Here is a 17,492-nt window from a genome sequence, read left to right as displayed (position 1 = left end):
AAAAAATCTACTCTAGAGGTGCTAACACCTATGTAAACAGCATTTTCTTAAAACATATGAGCTAATTTAAAAAAAAAATTTTTTTTTTCCTAACCTGGTCAGGGCCTCTGGGGAAAAACAGCAAGGAACCATCTTTCTGGCAAAGGGGAGAAAACTTCAATAAGTGTGTGGCGGGGAGGTTGTTCTTATCTGTTTTCCCCATTCACTAAGGGCCCAATCTTAGAAACTCTGACTCCAAAGTCTAATTTTAGGTATGGTGTACACATAAAATGTATATTGGCACAGCTGTGTTTGTCAGGAGTGTGAAAAACCCACAGCCCCTAACATAATTATGTCACCAAAACTTCCCATGTAGACACAGCTGTGCTAACAAAACAATGCTTTTAGCTAGCTAACGTTGAGAGTGATGGTGCTCCTACACCAGCAGAAAAACTCTTTGTATGGTGTACGCTGTATCTACTGGAGGGGACTATGCCAGTACAGTCTCCGTCATGTAGCCTCTCTCACATGTATAGTTCCATTGACTTCAACTGAATTATGTGGAAAAGTAAATATCAGAATTGGGCACCAGGTATGGCCCCAATGAAGCAAAGATAAGTCATGTCATTCATTTCAATGAGGGACAGATCAGGCCTTTATTGGAATCATCATATGTGGTGAGAACATAAAAGCCACACACCCCCTATTTTATGGAGTTCACATACCTGACGTCTATATATACACTGACATGTTCACAGTATTGTATTGCCTCATTTTTTCCTAAGAATTTCATGTCAAGTGCAAACTGGTGCAATATGCACAAAACTGGGAAGTGGTTTGGATACTATGTAATTGGAATAAACAAAAAAATGCTGATAAATACTAAGTCTATTCATCACTGTACAGGAATAACAAGTAGGCAATGAGGCACAAGGAACCTCTCTCCATTCCATGCCCTGGACACAGACCAAGGTCAATCACAGTCCCTGCTGCTGCTACTCCCTTCCTCTCTCCCAAAAGCACCTCTCTCCAAAGGGAAAAATGGGACACTTCCATGCCCTTCCACACTAGTCCATAAAGGCACTATTAACAGCAAAGTGCACCAGTCTAGAAGGCTTATGCAATCTATGTAAACCATCCTGCACACATGAGAAGGATTGTGCTTTCCTGAGGCACAGCCTCTCCCCCAGTTCCCCTAAGGCAGGACAGCTCAACACTGCCCCAACACAGGGCTGGGCCTTAAAGCACAGTATAACCTTTGTAAACTGCTTTAAGATCTTTGGATGAAAGGTGCTTTAGAAATGGAAGGTATTTTATACTACTTACCTTCTGTTGATAGTCATGTCAAAATTTATTGTCCCAACATTACAGACGTTTTCCCTGCCTCTGCTGTACAGTGCCTCAATATTTACTCATCCAATGTTATTTTGAAAAGTAAAAGAAGAAAAAAAATCTGTTTATTTGAAGAAAGGGAGAAAAAAACCCCAAGGACTGTAAAGGACAACAAATAGCAACAAATTGACAAAAAACAAAACAAAAAAAACAACCCTGTTTCTCTTAGTTATGTTACTAACTCCTTTTTGGAAACAATACGAAATCTGCCTTCAACTCAGATCTGTATTCTCCAGTTTTCCAACGCATTTTTATATGCTCCCTCCAACACAGACTGAGAGGGTTTGTTTACATGTCCCAGTACTGGCTCCTCACAGACACCATACACACTGAGGACATGATGAAGATCACATGCAGCTCTGAATCTCCTGTGCTTCCTCCCCCATTCATAATGCCATTTCTTTTTTTTGATACATCTGCGGGAAATTTAGTGTTTATTTGAAAGTTTAAAAAAAAAAAGGTAAAAACTGATAAAAACCAAAAACGAAGGGCAGCGGTCAGGGTGGACAGGTGCTCAGTAGTTATATGGGCCACATGCTGTGGGGGGCACTGACAATGCAGTGATCAAGTGGTCTCTGATCACTCCCTGCCTGTCTTGCTCCACCACTGTACAGAGGAAGTGGATGAGGCCATGCCGAAAGGCTGGGATCAGGTGGGGTCTCTGCCCAGAATGGGGGCCAACACTCAGAGGGTGCATCTTTTGGCTCCCTGTTCGCAGACTCCCCACCTGCCTCCTCAGCATGCCAGCGCAGATCAGAGTTAACTGTTGACTGGTGGCTGCTGCAGCTACACAGCAGAAAAACAAGATGGACAGGGACCCAGGAAGTGGACAGGACAGTGCTGAAGGGCCTGGGTCAGGAGGGGGCTCTGTCTGGCATGGGGGCCAGTGCTCACAGAGTGCAGCCTTCTCCTCCCCTCTTGACTCTGGCCCTTCAGCACAGCCCCACCTACGTTAGCTGTGAAAAATTCCTGAGCCCCAAAAATCCAAAATTTGGATGAAAATTATTAAAATCTGAATACTGGCTTTGTCAAAACCCAAGAAATCTTCTGAGAGAATCGGTAAATACTGAAAACGACCCCTACCCATTCACTCTGCAGGAAAGGTATAAAGAGAGCTCCAGGCTGTTACGGGATGAAACTGGTATTCAGCATGCCATTGCTAACTAGCATTTTGAGGGGGTGTCCCACAATAGCTTTGGGGGAAGAAGGAGGCAGGAGGGAAGGTTTGCCGTTGTTTCCAGTTTCTCTCTCCCCTCAGTGGGAAGGGGGTGTCTCCCAGTCCAACAACAGTAACCTTCCCCCAGATCTCAGAGCAGGAGATTCCTTAGGCCTGTACATCTTCACTGATCTTCCATGGCTTCCCCTGGAGCTGCTCCCCTTGTGTTGCAGGAGAAGCCCTGTAGCTGGCAGCAACCCAGGCTTGTAGGACAGTGATACTACATGTGTACACTCTCAAGCTGTTGTTTACACGGGTTTCAGAAACAACAGACTATGTTTACTGGCCAGAAACAAAAAAGTTGGAGCAAAATAAAAAACAAACAAGGCAGACAGAAACTGTTCCTGGGACAGGGATTCTAAATATACATGATTTACAACTAGTAAATGTTAAGATGACAATATTCCTTTAAAAACAAACCTGAAAAATTACTCCCACATTTTAGCACACGGCTGCACTATACTCTTTACCATCATATTTGATTCTCACTCACAGCACTGCTGTTTTGACAGAACATTTCTCTTCCAAGCTACTGACAATTCAGTCCATAGACAGCGTTTCTCCTTTTTTGTGGCAGTGTTCCACAGAAGGACTCTGAGATCATCATGTACTTGTTTTCACAACAGAACAATAACTACTCAGTACATTTATGTCATCATTAATTATAAAGAGAAAAAGAAAAGACATGTCACTCTCTCCAGAGCTTCCTTCCAAGGATTTTACAATCTCAAAGACTTCATGGGCTTGGAATAGTCACCAACCACTCAGTTTAAAAAAAAAAATCTTCTGGCTATCTAATTGCTTGTAGAACATATTAGGAGAGGTGGTTGGGGAGGGAGAGAGAGATTCTGAGAGGGGAAGGAAAATAAAAAGAAATGAAAGGTGGGAGCCTAAGGCAAAATAACCTAGACACTATGAAAGCTCTCAAAACACCCCTAATGCAGTCACCTGCAATGTGAGATAATTTAAACTAAGACCCTTTTTTAAGCCTGCCAGTATAAATCTGTGAGATGCATCAAGGATGTAAGCTACATAATCACCCTCTACGAGACATACTGTACATTAAACTCTGTCCACACAGTGCACTTTCTAACTAGGATGACATTCATATATTGATACTTGTATTCATATACACTCTATATAGTAATATCACTCTTTCAATTTCCAAGCAGTTAAACTCTGGTTGAGCCTGAGGGCTAAACAAAGGCTTACCTGTGCCCTACCAACAATAAATAGCTGCCATTTAACAAAATAGGTCATCTCAAAACTGTGATAAAAATGAGTGTGAGCAACAAGGAATATGAAGCTAATAAATGAATAGGTGCTAGATCTCTTTTTATCTAATCTGATTACAAAAGGGCTATATTAATCCTGCGACTGAAGAGAAGATCTCTTTACAAGATCCTTGTTCCTACAGTTTAGAGTAATATACTTGGAATATTTTTCCAATAATATCTTTATTGGCTGAGATGAAAAGATCATATTCCTTTCCTATTCATTCTATCCATTGGTAAAGTATACCAAAACATGAATCTATAGTGCATCTATTTAATCAAGCTTCATTTTTATGGGCAACAAACTACAGATTAATTTGTTTTTCAGCTGATGCAGTTAAAGTACATCCATCTATCTACCTAAGGCATTTTGTAAAGTGCCAGTCGCCATGACATGTGTGTTTTAATCTGTATCACATACCATGCAGTGAGACATGATCAGCATCTCTTCTAACAGTCAATATTTCCCGTGCTTAAGGAAGTCACAGACAAGCAAGCATCAACGCAGACACTAGTTTGCATTTTCTACTATGTAAGAATGTTCTTTGTATGAAGAGACAATTTTTATCCTTTTATCCCTTTAAACTCCATCGATCCATCTCTACAAACTGTAAAGTCTGCAAAAATACTACTAAATACAAATTACATCTACCCTGAATCAACAGTTTTAATGCTTCCAGTATATTTGTAAAGAACTTTAAACAACATATAACACAACAATGTCAAAATCTGGGGCCAACCCTGTGATCATATAGGAGTGTTCTACATGGTCATGCAGGACAGCTGGATTTCATGATCAGTCCCTCTCTCATTCCCTTGGCTGGCAGAGGCAAGGAGTGTAGAAGAGGAATGTCAAGGTTCCTTCCCCACTCTGAACTCTAGGGTACAGATGTTGGGACCTGCATGAAAGACCCCCTAAGCTTATTCTTACCAAGTTAAAAACTTCCCCAAGGTACAAACTTTGCCTTGTCCTTGAACCATATGCTGCCACCACCAAGCGTTTTAAACAAAAACCAGGGAAAGAGCCCACTTGGAGACATCTTCCCCCAAAATACCCCCTCAAGTCCTACACCCCCTTTCCTGGGGAAGGCTTGATAAGAATCCTCACCAATTGGTACAGGTGAACACAGACCCAAACCCTTGGATCTTAAGCACAATGAAAAATCAATCAGGTTCTTAAAAGAAGAATTTTAATTAAAGAAAAGGTAAAAGAATCACCTCTGTAAAATCAGGATGGTAAATACCTTACAGGGTAATCAGATTCAAAACATAGAGAATCCCTCTAGGCAAAACCTTAAGTTACAAAAAGACACAAAAGAAGGAATATACATTCCACCCAGCATAGCTTATTTTACCAGCCACTAAACAAAAGGAAATCTAACGCATTTCTAGCTAGATTACTTACTAATTTAACTGGAGTTGTAAGTCTGCATTCCTGATCTGTTGCTGGCAAAAGCATCACACAGACAGACCAACCCTTTGTTCCCCCCTTTCCAGATTTTAAAGTATCTTGTCCTCTCATTGGTCATTTTGGGTCAGGTGCCAGCTAGGTTACCTTAGCTTCTTAACTAAGGAAGGATTTTATAGCACTGTATACAGAAAGATGTTTACCCTTCCCTTTATATTTATGACAAGGAAGCATTTCCAGTTCCACATAGAGGGATAGATACAAAGAAAAGGAGTAGAGAAAACAGCGTGTCTCATCTTTTTCAGCTAATCAAGGAACAGCATTGGCAGGTTCTGAAAGGAGTTATGGAATAGAGAATTTTCTTGAACTGAGAAATGGATTAGATCAGAGACAGATTTTCTTCCTTATTAAGAGCTCTCAAGGGGGGAGGGGAATTATTGGAGAAAATGTTTACAGTAAGATTGTTTACATTTATCTGGCAAATCATGTCTCACAATAGGTTTATCCTAATAGAGTACATTTATATAAGATATGGGATTGACCCAACAAAAATAATAGAGATTTCCAGAATTTACAAAAAAACCCATTGTGCTCAGTCATATTTTTCAGAAAGTTTGAAATAAAAGTTTCTGACTCAAGTTGGCTTTTGTGATCCTCCATGTGACAGCAATCATCCTTCTGAAAAGTGATATTTGGGATAGCAATATTTGAACTCATTGTCTATTTCAAACAATCAGGATTTGATTTTTAAGAGGTGACCTTTTTGTGCATGCAACATGGCACATGGAAACATTCAGGATGTCTACACTTAAAGCGATGCAGCTGCATCACTGTAGCGCTTCGTGAAGATACTACTTATGCCAACAGGAGAGCTTCTCCCGTTGCAATGGGTATTCCACCTCTCTGAGAGGTGGTAGCTATGTCTATGAGAGAAGTCCTCCTGTCAACACAGCATTGTTTACACTGGGGATTAGGTAAATTTAACTACATCGCTCAGGAATTTCCACACCACTGAGCAATGTAGTTATGCCAAAGTAAGTTGGTCACATATAGACCAAGCCTCAGGCACACATTTTTCAAACTCTAACTGTGTGTTAGTGGTTGTTAGAACTTGAAAAGTGCATGTGCAGGTTGTTGGATGTGCAAAGTTACATATCCACAAAAGGAGGGTGATGTGAGATCCCCGTGATAAAAAAAGCACAGCTAAAATTTTCAAGCTTGGGTGACTGAAGTTAACCACCTAAATCCATAATACTCTGGAGGTACCTCAATAAGCCCCAATTCAGGACAGTGCATAAACATATGTTTAACTTTAAGCACATGTTTAATCCTACTGAAGTCAATGGGACTTGCTCTTTTCTGATCTGAGATTTTAAAGTGGCCTGAATTTCAGACACAGTGAACAGACAGTTGCCATTGACTTCACTGTGAGCTGCAGGTGCTCAGCAAATCAGGTCACTTTTAAGGAGATACCTAAATACAGATTAGGCACTCATATCTGAGAAATCTAGTTTCAGGTCTTTCATAGTCAACTGCCAATAAAAGCTGCTAGAAGGCATATTCTAAAACTCAAAATAAGCAGAAATCTTTCTTGCAAGAAAAACACAATCCTAGGTGGGTTCCATTTACAGAGCTTCCAACAGTCACAGTATTTTGGTAGACAGTTGACTGTGAAGGTGCTCTTTAGGTAGATTTGGATTAAGTATTGATCCTTTCAATATGCTGTAATTAAACATTTAGTACTGCAATACTACTAGCAATCCTATTGCAGAATCTATGGATAAAATAGGAGTTTTTAACAGATGGGTTCTGGAAACTTGTAACCCAAATACTGCAGTATTTTTACAATTAAAATGAATAAATGGAAATAAAAACCATGTGATTTTCAGTGAAGTAAATTTAAACAATCCAAACTGTTTTAATTCCTTGATACAAGAGTTCCATTTAATTCCAGGAAATCTCTCGTTCACTTTTCATGCTGAACAGAATGCAGAATTCAGAGTGGTAGCCATGTTAGTCTGTATCAGCAAAAACAACAAGGAGTCCTTGTGGCACCTTAGAGACTAACAAATTTATTTGGGCATAAGCCCAAAGATCCAGCCATCTACGAAACATCAAATTGCCCCCGACTTAGACATCTGGTTCCTTGGTGGAATGAGGATTGCAAATTAACAATCAAGGAAAGAAATAAGGCACACAAGCACCACTGCAGTACACAGGCTAGTGGCACGCAGGCCTGGGTGGCTTCAGGACACCAGCAACAGCTGTGCTCTCTCTGCCTTTATTATCCTGAGGAGTGAGATATCTGCTAAAAGCACCACCACCTGTGGAAAACGGTGCTGCAACCAGTGCTATTGCTCTATACTCGTGTATAAATATAAAGGGAAGGGTAAACACCTTTAAGATCCCTCCTGGCCAGAGGAAAAACCCTTTCACCTGTAAAGGGTTAAGAAGCTAGGATAACCTCACTGGCACCTGACCAAAATGACCAATGAGGAGACAAGATACTTTCAAAGCTGGAGGGGGGGCGGGAACAAAGGGTTCTCTCTGTCTGTGTGATGCTTTTGCCGGGAACAGAACAGGAATGGAGTCTTAGCACTTAGTAAGTAATCTAGCTAGAGATGCGTTAGATTCCGTTTTGTTTAAATGGCTGACAAAATAAGCTGTGCTGAATGGAATGTATATTCCTGTTTTTGTGTCTTTTTGTAATTTAAGGTTTTGCCTAGAGGGATTCTCTATGGTTTGAATCTGATTACCCTGTAAGGTATTTACCATCCTGATTTTACAGAGGTGATTCTTTTACTTTTTCTTCAATTAAACTTCTTATTTTAAGAACCCGATTCATTTTTCATTGTTCTTAAGATCCAAGGGTTTGGGTCTGTGTTCACTTATGCAAATTGGTGAGGATTTTTATCAAGCCTTCCCCGGAAAGCGGGTGTAGGGTTTGGGGAGGATTTGGGGGGGGGGGGGAAAGACGTTTCCAAGGGGGCTCTTTCCCTGTTATATACTTGTTAGATGCTTGGTGGTGGCAGCAATAAAGTCCAAGGGCAAAAGGTAAAATAGTTTGTACCTTGGGGAAGTTTTAACCTAAAGCTGCTAAAAATAAGCTTAGGGGCTTTTCATGCAGGTCCCCACATCTGTACCCTAGAGTTCAGAGTGGGGAAGGAACCTTGACAACTCAGTTTCATGCAACCGAGTAATTCCCTCCTCATTCAACCTCAGCCCTGGAGGTCCGAACACACCCAGGCAGGTGCTGAGAGCGGTGCTATGCACAAGCACTCTGAAGCAGAAGTGTCAATAAGCATGTCTTGTTTGAAACTTTAGGGGAGCTAGGGAAGGGAGTTCTGAATCTTAACTCTCACTTCCCATTGTGACTATATTGACAATGGTACCTCTGTGTGTTTTAGCTTCAGCTGATGCCGTTGTGGCCTTGAGGGCTTCCCCCTCCACACCTGCAGAATGCCTGAGCCACATATGGAGAAGAAAGAAGAGAACATGAGATGACATGTTTAATGAGATCCTGCGAGCCAGTGCTGCATCAAACCATAAGGATCAACACTGCAGACAGCCTGGAGAAGGGAAGAGCACACAGGAGGAAGGCCCAGCATTCCCAGCAGGAAAAGGAGAGGGAGTGCATGATGGGACTTCTCGGGCAGCAAACACAGATGCTGCAGACTCTTGTGGGCCTACAGGTTCAACAGTCACGGGTTCGCCTACCTCTGAAGTCCATGGAGAACTCCATTACAGCACCTCCCGACACTCCCCTCCCCTTCAACATTCCACATGGCCTCAGAGGCTTCCTCCCTATCACAACACCCCAGGGAACATTAAGGACAACCACAGCTTCATATACACTGACCTGTGCAGGTATTGCAGGTATTGTGTTGCTGTATGTGCAGGTAAAATGGACATGAATGTCCTTTCCACTTGTTAAGTTCTGTTCCATTAATTTATTAAGGTTTTAAGTTGCACAGACTACTTCTTGCACAGGTTTTGTTACTGAATAAAATACTATTTGGAAAATAATTAATCTTTTATTAGTTCACAGCATATGCCCCAGAGTGCCTAGCAGTTCGGAAAACACCACTTACTTGGTACAGTACAGTTTGACACAATTCATAGGATCAGTGACAAAAACAGTGTAATAATCAGAAATGTACAGCAAACACTGAAAAATTAATACGTGCATTGACAGTGTTGTAGTCATAGACGTACACCAAGCACCACACCATTCCTAACAGGCCCCAAAACAGCAGGGCCAGGTGTATCACAGTACACCATACATTCCTGTGGCTCACTGTTAAAGTGCTCTTTTAAAGCTTCCTGGAGCAGCATAGCTCCTGTGTCTGGCTGTTCAAACTCAGCAGACAGCAATTCCACCTCTATCCTCCACCCTGGAAGCAACTTTTCCCCTTTTGATTCACAGATATTATGCAGGACACAGCAGGCAGCTATAACCATTGGGATGGTTTTTTTCACTGAGATCCAATCTTGTGAGTAAACAATGTCAGCGTCCCTTCAATCTACCAAAACTGCATTCAGCTGTCATTCTGCACCTGCTGAGCTGTTAGTAAAATTTTTCCTTGGTACCGTCAAGCTGGCTGGTGTATGGTTTCATGAGCCACAGGAGCAAGGGGTAGGCTGGGTCCCCCAGGATCACTGTTGGCTTTTCAACATCACTAGTGGTAACCTGCCAGTCAGGAAAAAGAGTCCCTGCTTGTAGCTTTGTGAAAAGTCCTGAGTTCGTAAACATGAGAATGTCATGCACCTTCCCTGACAAGCCAACACGGATGTCAGTGGATCACCAGGGTTTCTTCACCAACACTTGCATAACTGTAGAAAAATAGCCCTTTTTGTTGATGTACTCTATGGCAAGGTGGCTGGTGTGAAAATAGAGATATATATGCTGTCTACTGCCCCACCGCAGTTTGGAAACCCCACTGCTGCAAATCTATTCACTATGTCCTGCATATTGCAGAGAGTCACAGTCCTGCATAGCAGGAGGCAATTAATGGCCCTGCATACTGGCATAACAATGGCCCTCATGGTGGATTTTTCAACTCCAAGATGGTTTGCCATCAACAGGGATAGCAATCTGACATTGCAAGTTTCCACAGTGCAATCGCCACTTGTTTTTCCACTGTCAGTGTAGCTGTCATTCTGGTGTCTCTGCGCTGGAGCAATCTCAGCACACATATCCAGGAATATGGCCTTGCGCATTCAAAAGTTTTGCAGCCACGGCTTGTCATCCCAAGTTTGCACTACAATGTTATCCCACCAGCTAGTACTCGTTTCTCAGGCCTGGAAGCAGTGCTCCACCATATGCAGCTGCTCCATGAATGCCACCAACAACCTTGAATTGGTTCTCACTATGTCCCACAACCATCTGTCCTCCAAGAAATCATCATGTTCCCCGCTGCTGTGGTTCTTCTTACAGCTCTGCAAATACCAGAGAATCATGCGTCTTGTGCTTGCAGTGCTTATGACAATAGTGCAGAGCTGTGCAGGCTCCATGCTTCCATCAGAGATGGCGGAGAGCAAGAACCACACAGGTTCATAAGAATTTTTAAAAAGGTGCAAAAATTATGGAATATAGATGACATTCTGTGATGGAGATACTTGCATGCTGGGATGTTGACCCCTTGCTCCCAGTCACCCCTGCACGACTCATTTCTGCCCAACCATGCATTGCCAAAACTTCCCAAAATACAGTAGGGCTGGACAGTGGCAGGTTACACACTGAGTTACTTACCTATGGTGCACTGCACTATGCATTGACACAAGCAGTCCTGGTGAACACATGCAATGCCGACGCAAGGAGCCAAGTATGCATGCACATAAGCGATTAACTGCAGCAGCTTTATGTCAACATAACTTGCATTGATCAAAGTTTGTAATGTAAACGTGGCCTATGTCTACACTTAAAACCTTATAATGGAACGGCTGTATCGCTGCAGATACGCCACTGTAAACACTCACTACAGCAAGGGGAGCAGCTCTCCCATTGCTATAGTTAATCCACCACCTCAAGAGGCACTAGGTAGGTCGATGGAGGAATTCTTCTGTCAACTTAGCACTGCCTACTGTGGGAGGTAGGTTGGCATAGCTACATCTCTCAGGGGTGTGAACTGTTCACACCCCTGAGAGACAGCGCTATGGTAATGTAACTTTTCAGTGTAGACCATTCCTGAATGAAAAGATATAAATTTTAAAAACTTGGCTAAAAATGAATGACGGAAGTGGTGGTCATAGCCTCATGGACAAGGCTGCTGCACCAAAAAACAAACAAAGAAAGCACAGGGCGGGAGACCCAGGAGACAGGAGGTAGGGAGAGTTCTCTCTCCCTGGCAAGGGCCTGGAGCCCATTAGTTTGGGACTGGCTGTGGCCAGGAAACAGAGTTGCAGGAAGTTTTTCCTAATGTCCAGCCTAAACTGTTTTTGCTGCAATTTAAGCCCATTGCTTCTTGTCCTATCCTCAGAGGTTAACAAAAACAATATTTCTCCCTCCTCCTTGTAACAACCTTTTATGTACTTAAAAACTGTCATGTCCCCTCTCAGTCTTCTCTTCTCCAGACTAAACAAACTCAATTTTTTCCAACCTTTAAATCATTTTTGCTGCTCTTCTCTGGACTTTCTCCAATTTGTCCACATCTTTCCTGAAATTTGGTGCCTACAAGAATACTCCAGTTGAGGCCTAATCAGCGTGCAGTAGAAAAGAAGAATTATTTCTTGTGTCTTGCTTAAAATACTCCTAATACCTCCCAGAATGATGTTTGCTTTTTTGTTGTTGCAAGTGTTACACTGTTGACTCATATTTAGTTTGTGATCCACTATTACCTCCAGATCACTTCCCGCAGTACTCCTTCCTAGGCAGCCATTTTGTATGTAGGAGTGGGATTAACTCTGGTGGTGGGGCCCTGAAGAGGAGCCCTGAGCTAAGATCTGCCAGGACCAGGGATTGAGGAAGAAGCCCAGGTGGGGCAATGGACTTTTTTTATTCAGAGTTGAACCCCGGAAAGGGACTGAGCTGTTAAAAATTTGGCCAGAGGGCCGAGCCACAGAAGATCCAGTAAGGCAGTCTGCAGAAGGGACTAGCTGGGACTGACCATCGTGGCCAACAGAGGGAGTGCAAGAGGCAATGTCCCCTGCAATGCCGTGTCCAGGCAGGAGCGGGTGCCCATGTCCACGTAAGGACATGAATTTACACTGCCATTCTCCCTCTGCATTCAGTCTCTTGCTCAGTCTGATTATTTCATCTCTAGAGTATTAACATTCATCCTTTCAGATCTGTTGCTACTGCTAAAATACTAGTTATCTCAGCTGGACTAGCAGTGTAAGAGCCAGATGGAAATGACCTGTTGGGCTGTATTATTAAAAAGTCAAGTACCTCAGGCCAGGTATCAGCCACACATGCAGTTACTGCACTTCTGCATAAAAATGAGGTGTTCTGCATGCAAAGTCTTAGAGATAAGGGGATGGCCACATTTTTGAATTTCGGTGCCCAAAGCTAGGCATTTAAATCCACATTTAGGCATCTAGATAAAAGTGATCTGTTGTTCAGAAGTGCTGAGCATCTCCAGATTTCACTGAAGTCAATGGGAACTGCAGATTCTCAGCAACACTTCGTATCAGGTCATTTTACCTAGAATTAGATGCTTACGGGTAGACAAGTTATGGGTCATGAAGTTACATAATATCTCTTTAACAAGGTCTGACATGTTTCATGAAATCCTTCCCATCTTTTTTTCTAATGCTCTTGCTTTTTGGGAACTATTACTACCTCCATTATTCCATCCTACTAAGTGGCTTCAGGGCAACCATGCAATTTTGTGTCCTCTCTTTAAATAATGCAAAAACTACTTTCTTAGACACCTTAACATTCTCTAATTTCTGTTGCCTGCTGCACTCTGGATAGCTCATCCGTCACCCACCTGAGGTTGAGCAATAGGGATATTAGCTAGAGAGTACTAAATATTTTCTTTTGTGTGTGTGAGATCAGCTGCAACTGACACTTTTGGTCCAGTTTGTGTTTTGTCAGATTGCTTTTCATCTATGTTCCTTTTCTTTTACATATTAGTTCGTACGCCTCATACTCTGTTGTGTCCCCGCTTTAGCATGATTACTTCATTCGATAGTATATATGTAGAGCGCCAATGCACCTATGACATTGTCTTACTTCTTTGATTCAGCTGAATTGTTGGCATCAAAAGGTCTTTTTATCCTTCAAAATCCCATCAGAGATGGGGTTATTAAGCTACAATACCTTTTCCATGTGGTACATCTTGTATGCTTCAGAAACAAAGCTGAAATGTACTAGAACGTTAGGTGCTTGGACCAGACAAAGTTATACAAAAAAGGGATAAAAAACCCATTCAGCTATGCTCACTACACATTTAACCCTGCAGTAGGCACGTGTATGCTCTCTTCTGTGTTTTCAATGTATGTTGCCCTTTGTACTGGCAGAAAAAAAAGGAGATCGGAGATACAAGGGAACAGGAGCAAGCTATTAAATATGGTTTGTCAAAAATTTGTAACCTGCAATAACATTTAGCATTATAGGTGCATTATATTTAGAAATCTTCAAGATGTATTGAAATAGTTGACAAATGTTTTAAAGATACTTGCCGTTCTACTTAAGAAATCTAGGGCAAAATCCTGCCCCCTCTGGCTTCAAAAGGGCCAGGATTTCACCCCTATTGAATTACTTACTCCCCCACCCTTTCCTTCTATCACAATGTACTGGACTCCACTTACTTCAGGATGTGCTTTATGAGGGCAGGTGCTTTACTGAGGCATCTCCCAAGTAACTGATTTAACAACAGGCAGGAACTGCTCCTTAATGAGGACAGTATTGGCATAAATTCTGCTTAGCTGGCATGTATCATGGAGACATTACTGAAAGTGTTAACTGGTGCTAAATGTGTGTAATATTATATCTAATATTAAATCTGAGCTCAGATTTTTTTTTAATGCAAAAGCTGCTAAATAAAGATTAAAAGAAAAAGAAAAAACCAAAAAGTGTACTCTAGTATTGCATTTCAAAACCTTTTCAAACTTATTTTTAAAAGGCATCTTCTCTTTGGCTCCTGAAATGAACTTCAGATGGGTGTATGGACCTGCTTATGTGGACCTCATTGCAGGATCACGGCCTTAGCTGTGAGAGAGACTTCATTAGGACAATATGCTGTCCCCATAGAGCTGTCCCAAATGCATCTGACTTTGCTGTTCTACCCCTTTTCTTATAGATTTCTGTGACTGGATGTATAGGGGTCCCAAGTGGTTTGTGATGCTCTGTTCTAATTTCATCAGTAAGAAGCACTGCTGAACTGGATGGCAGTGCAGGATAGCTCCAGGCAATGCTTTTAATGCAGAGGGTATCAGACAATGATTAGAAGGCGAAGTAAAGATGAAACGAGTCACTTGTTTTATTGCAATTCATTTTAATCCACATATAGCTACTAAGCTAAGGGGTCTGGCAATGCTTCCTGTTACTGGCAAATACCACCACAAAGGCCCCCTTTTAGAACCTGGAAAGACCCTCATATCCATGCACAGTTCCCAGATTATTTTTCGCTGAACTATTCTGGATATACTATGGGGGAAAAATTACATATAAGCCAATGAAGCATGCAGTTGTGCATTGTATTTGCATTTGTTCAGTTCCCTGGCTCAAAATATTCACAAGCAATTTGAATTCCAGATTTACGTACACCAGTAATAGGTCGCTTATCCAGGCTTTCAGATCACTGCCCCAGCAGTCTCTATCAGGACACATTTCTGATACAGGCAGACCCCAGTTATCACATGAGGGAATGGATTCACTGACTGCTGTAGAGGCAGATGGTGCAGTCTGATCTTCCAAATAAGCTTGCTTCCCTACTTACACAAGGGCCCACACCACCACACAGCAGAAGTTGGACAGGGGAACTGCAGGGAAACCATTACTGACCACAGCTCACTGTACAGCACAGCAGTTCTCCAACCTGTTCATTCCATGCAGAACTCCGCAACAGAGTGCTCTGCTGTCCTCTAGTGGATAAAGCACTAGATTAGGAGTCAGGAGACCTGTATTCTGTTCCCATCTCTACCACTGGCCTGCTGTGTGATTTACACTGTCAGCTCTGTGGGGCAGGGACTGTCTTGTATGGTGTGTTTGTACTGTGCTTAGCACAGTGAGGCCCCTATCTTGGGGGGTGTCTCTAGGTGCTACTCTAACAATAATAATGAATCCGCCTTCCCTCTCACTCTCTCATAACTTGCTTGTGAGAATGTTTCATTCTGTAGACCATCTCAAAGAGCTCTGCAAACACACTGGTGCTCCAAGGAACATCCTCTGAGCACCCGTGCACTAAAGCTATCCCTGTGCTTTCCAGGATGAGCAGGCTGTGGCAGCTTGGGAAGTAGGCAAAGACAGAACGCGCCTTGCAGGGTGGATAATGGGGGAAGAGAGAGTGCAAAGAGCAATGAAAGGAGGGAAAGGAGAGAACTTAGCAGACTGGAAGCCCTTTCGAGGGAACAAGATTGCAAAGCTAGGTCTTCCAACAAAGACTTTTTAAAAAAAAAAAAATTTAACCCCTGCAAATTTTCAAACATAACAAAGCCTCTGGTAAGCATAAAGAATTATCCACAGCATTCAAATAGCATAGACGTCCACAGCATGAGAATGCCATTGAAACTGAAATCCAGAATTTGTGGGATGTTGTTAAAACCTCATTGCTTGAGATGTTGAAGCTACCATATACAATGTGTGTAGCTGTTTCCCTGCAATTTACCTTTAAAACTTGCTATTATTCAGCACCCTAAAGCATCATTTACTATAGTAATAACCACTAAAATGATGTTATATTACCTTACTCCATCTTCAGCTGCTAAAATCCAGCACTGGCATCCAGACTCAATTTTCTTTTTTAAATAAAACCTGAAAGACAATAAGAAAAAGAATCTCTGTGTGGAACCATAATAATGGAATAAGAATATGGAAAATAACTTTGGTATGAAATGAACATATAGAATCATAGAATATCAGGGTTGGAAGGGACCTCAGGAGGTCATCTAGTCCAACCCCCTGCTCAAAGCAGGGCCAATCCCCAACTAAATCATCCCAGCCAGGGCTTTGTCAAGCCTGACCTTAAAAACTTCTAAGGAAGGAGATTTTACCACCTCCCTAGGTAACGCATTCCAGTGTTTCACCACCCTCTTAATGAAAAAGTTTTTCCTAATATCCAATCTAAACCTCCCCCACTGCAACTTGAGACCATTACTCCTTGTCCTGTCCTCTTCCACCACTGAGAATAGTCTAGAACCATCCTCTCTGGAACCACCTCTCAGGTAGTTGAAAGCAGCTATCAAATCCCCCCTCATTCTTCTCTTCCGCAGACTAAACAATCCCAGTTCCCTCAGCCTCTCCTCATAACTCATGTGTTCCAGACCCCTAATCATTTTTGTTGCCCTTCGCTGGACTCTCTCCAATTTATCCACATCCTTCTTGTAGTGTGGGGCCCAAAACTGGACACAGTACTCCAGATGAGGCCTCACCAATGTCGAATAGAGGGGAACGATCACGTCCCTCGATCTGCTCGCTATGCCCCTACTTATACATCCCAAAATGCCATTGGCCTTCTTGGCAACAAGGGCACACTGCTGACTCATATCCAGCTTCTCGTCCACTGTCACCCCTAGGTCCTTTTCCGCAGAACTGCTGCCTAGCCATTCGGTCCCTAGTCTGTAGCTGTGCATTGGGTTCTTCCGTCCTAAGTGCAGAACCCTGCACTTATCCTTATTGAACCTCAACAGATTTCTTTTGGCCCAATCCTCCAATTTGTCTAGGTCCCTCTGTATCCTATCCCTGCCCTCCAGCGTATCTACCACTCCTCCCAGTTTAGTATCATCCGCAAATTTGCTGAGAGTGCAATCCACACCATCCTCCAGATCATTAATGAAGATATTGAACAAAACCGGCCCCAGGACCGACCCTTGGGGCACTCCGCTAGATACCGCTGCCAACTAGACATGGAGCCATTGATCACTACCCGTTGAGCCCGACAATCTAGCCAACTTTCTACCCACCTTATAGTGCATTCATCCAGCCCATACTTTTTTACTTGCTGACAAGAATACTGTGGGAGACAGTGTCAAAAGATTTGCTAAAGTCAAGAAACAATACATCCACTGCTTTCCCTTCATCCACAGAACCAGTAATCTCATCATATGGTCAAGTCCACAA

The 17,492-nt window shown here is 42.5% G+C and overlaps 1 protein-coding gene across 18 annotated transcripts in view; it reads right to left on the bottom strand.

The window, feature by feature from the left end:
* Positions 1-17,492, bottom strand: part of INPP4A (inositol polyphosphate-4-phosphatase type I A) — a 198,043-nt gene that overhangs the window by 101,304 nt on the left and 79,247 nt on the right. For 16 of the 18 annotated variants that reach the window (XM_073352748.2, XM_073352666.2, XM_073352639.2 and 13 more), the window contains exon 2: positions 16,119-16,187. The exons of 1 other annotated variant lie outside the window; for it this stretch is intronic. The gene's annotated coding sequence lies outside the window, so the exon portion shown is untranslated. Of the gene's footprint in view, positions 1-1,305; positions 1,329-16,118; positions 16,188-17,492 lie in introns of those variants that run through there. One more of the 18 variants, XM_073352678.2, reaches the window with a different exon arrangement.

Source organism: Lepidochelys kempii, chromosome 1, assembly GCF_965140285.1.
Source record: "Lepidochelys kempii isolate rLepKem1 chromosome 1, rLepKem1.hap1, whole genome shotgun sequence".
Lineage (NCBI taxonomy): Eukaryota > Metazoa > Chordata > Testudines > Cheloniidae > Lepidochelys > Lepidochelys kempii.
This window is presented reverse-complemented; position numbering and strand designations above follow the sequence as displayed.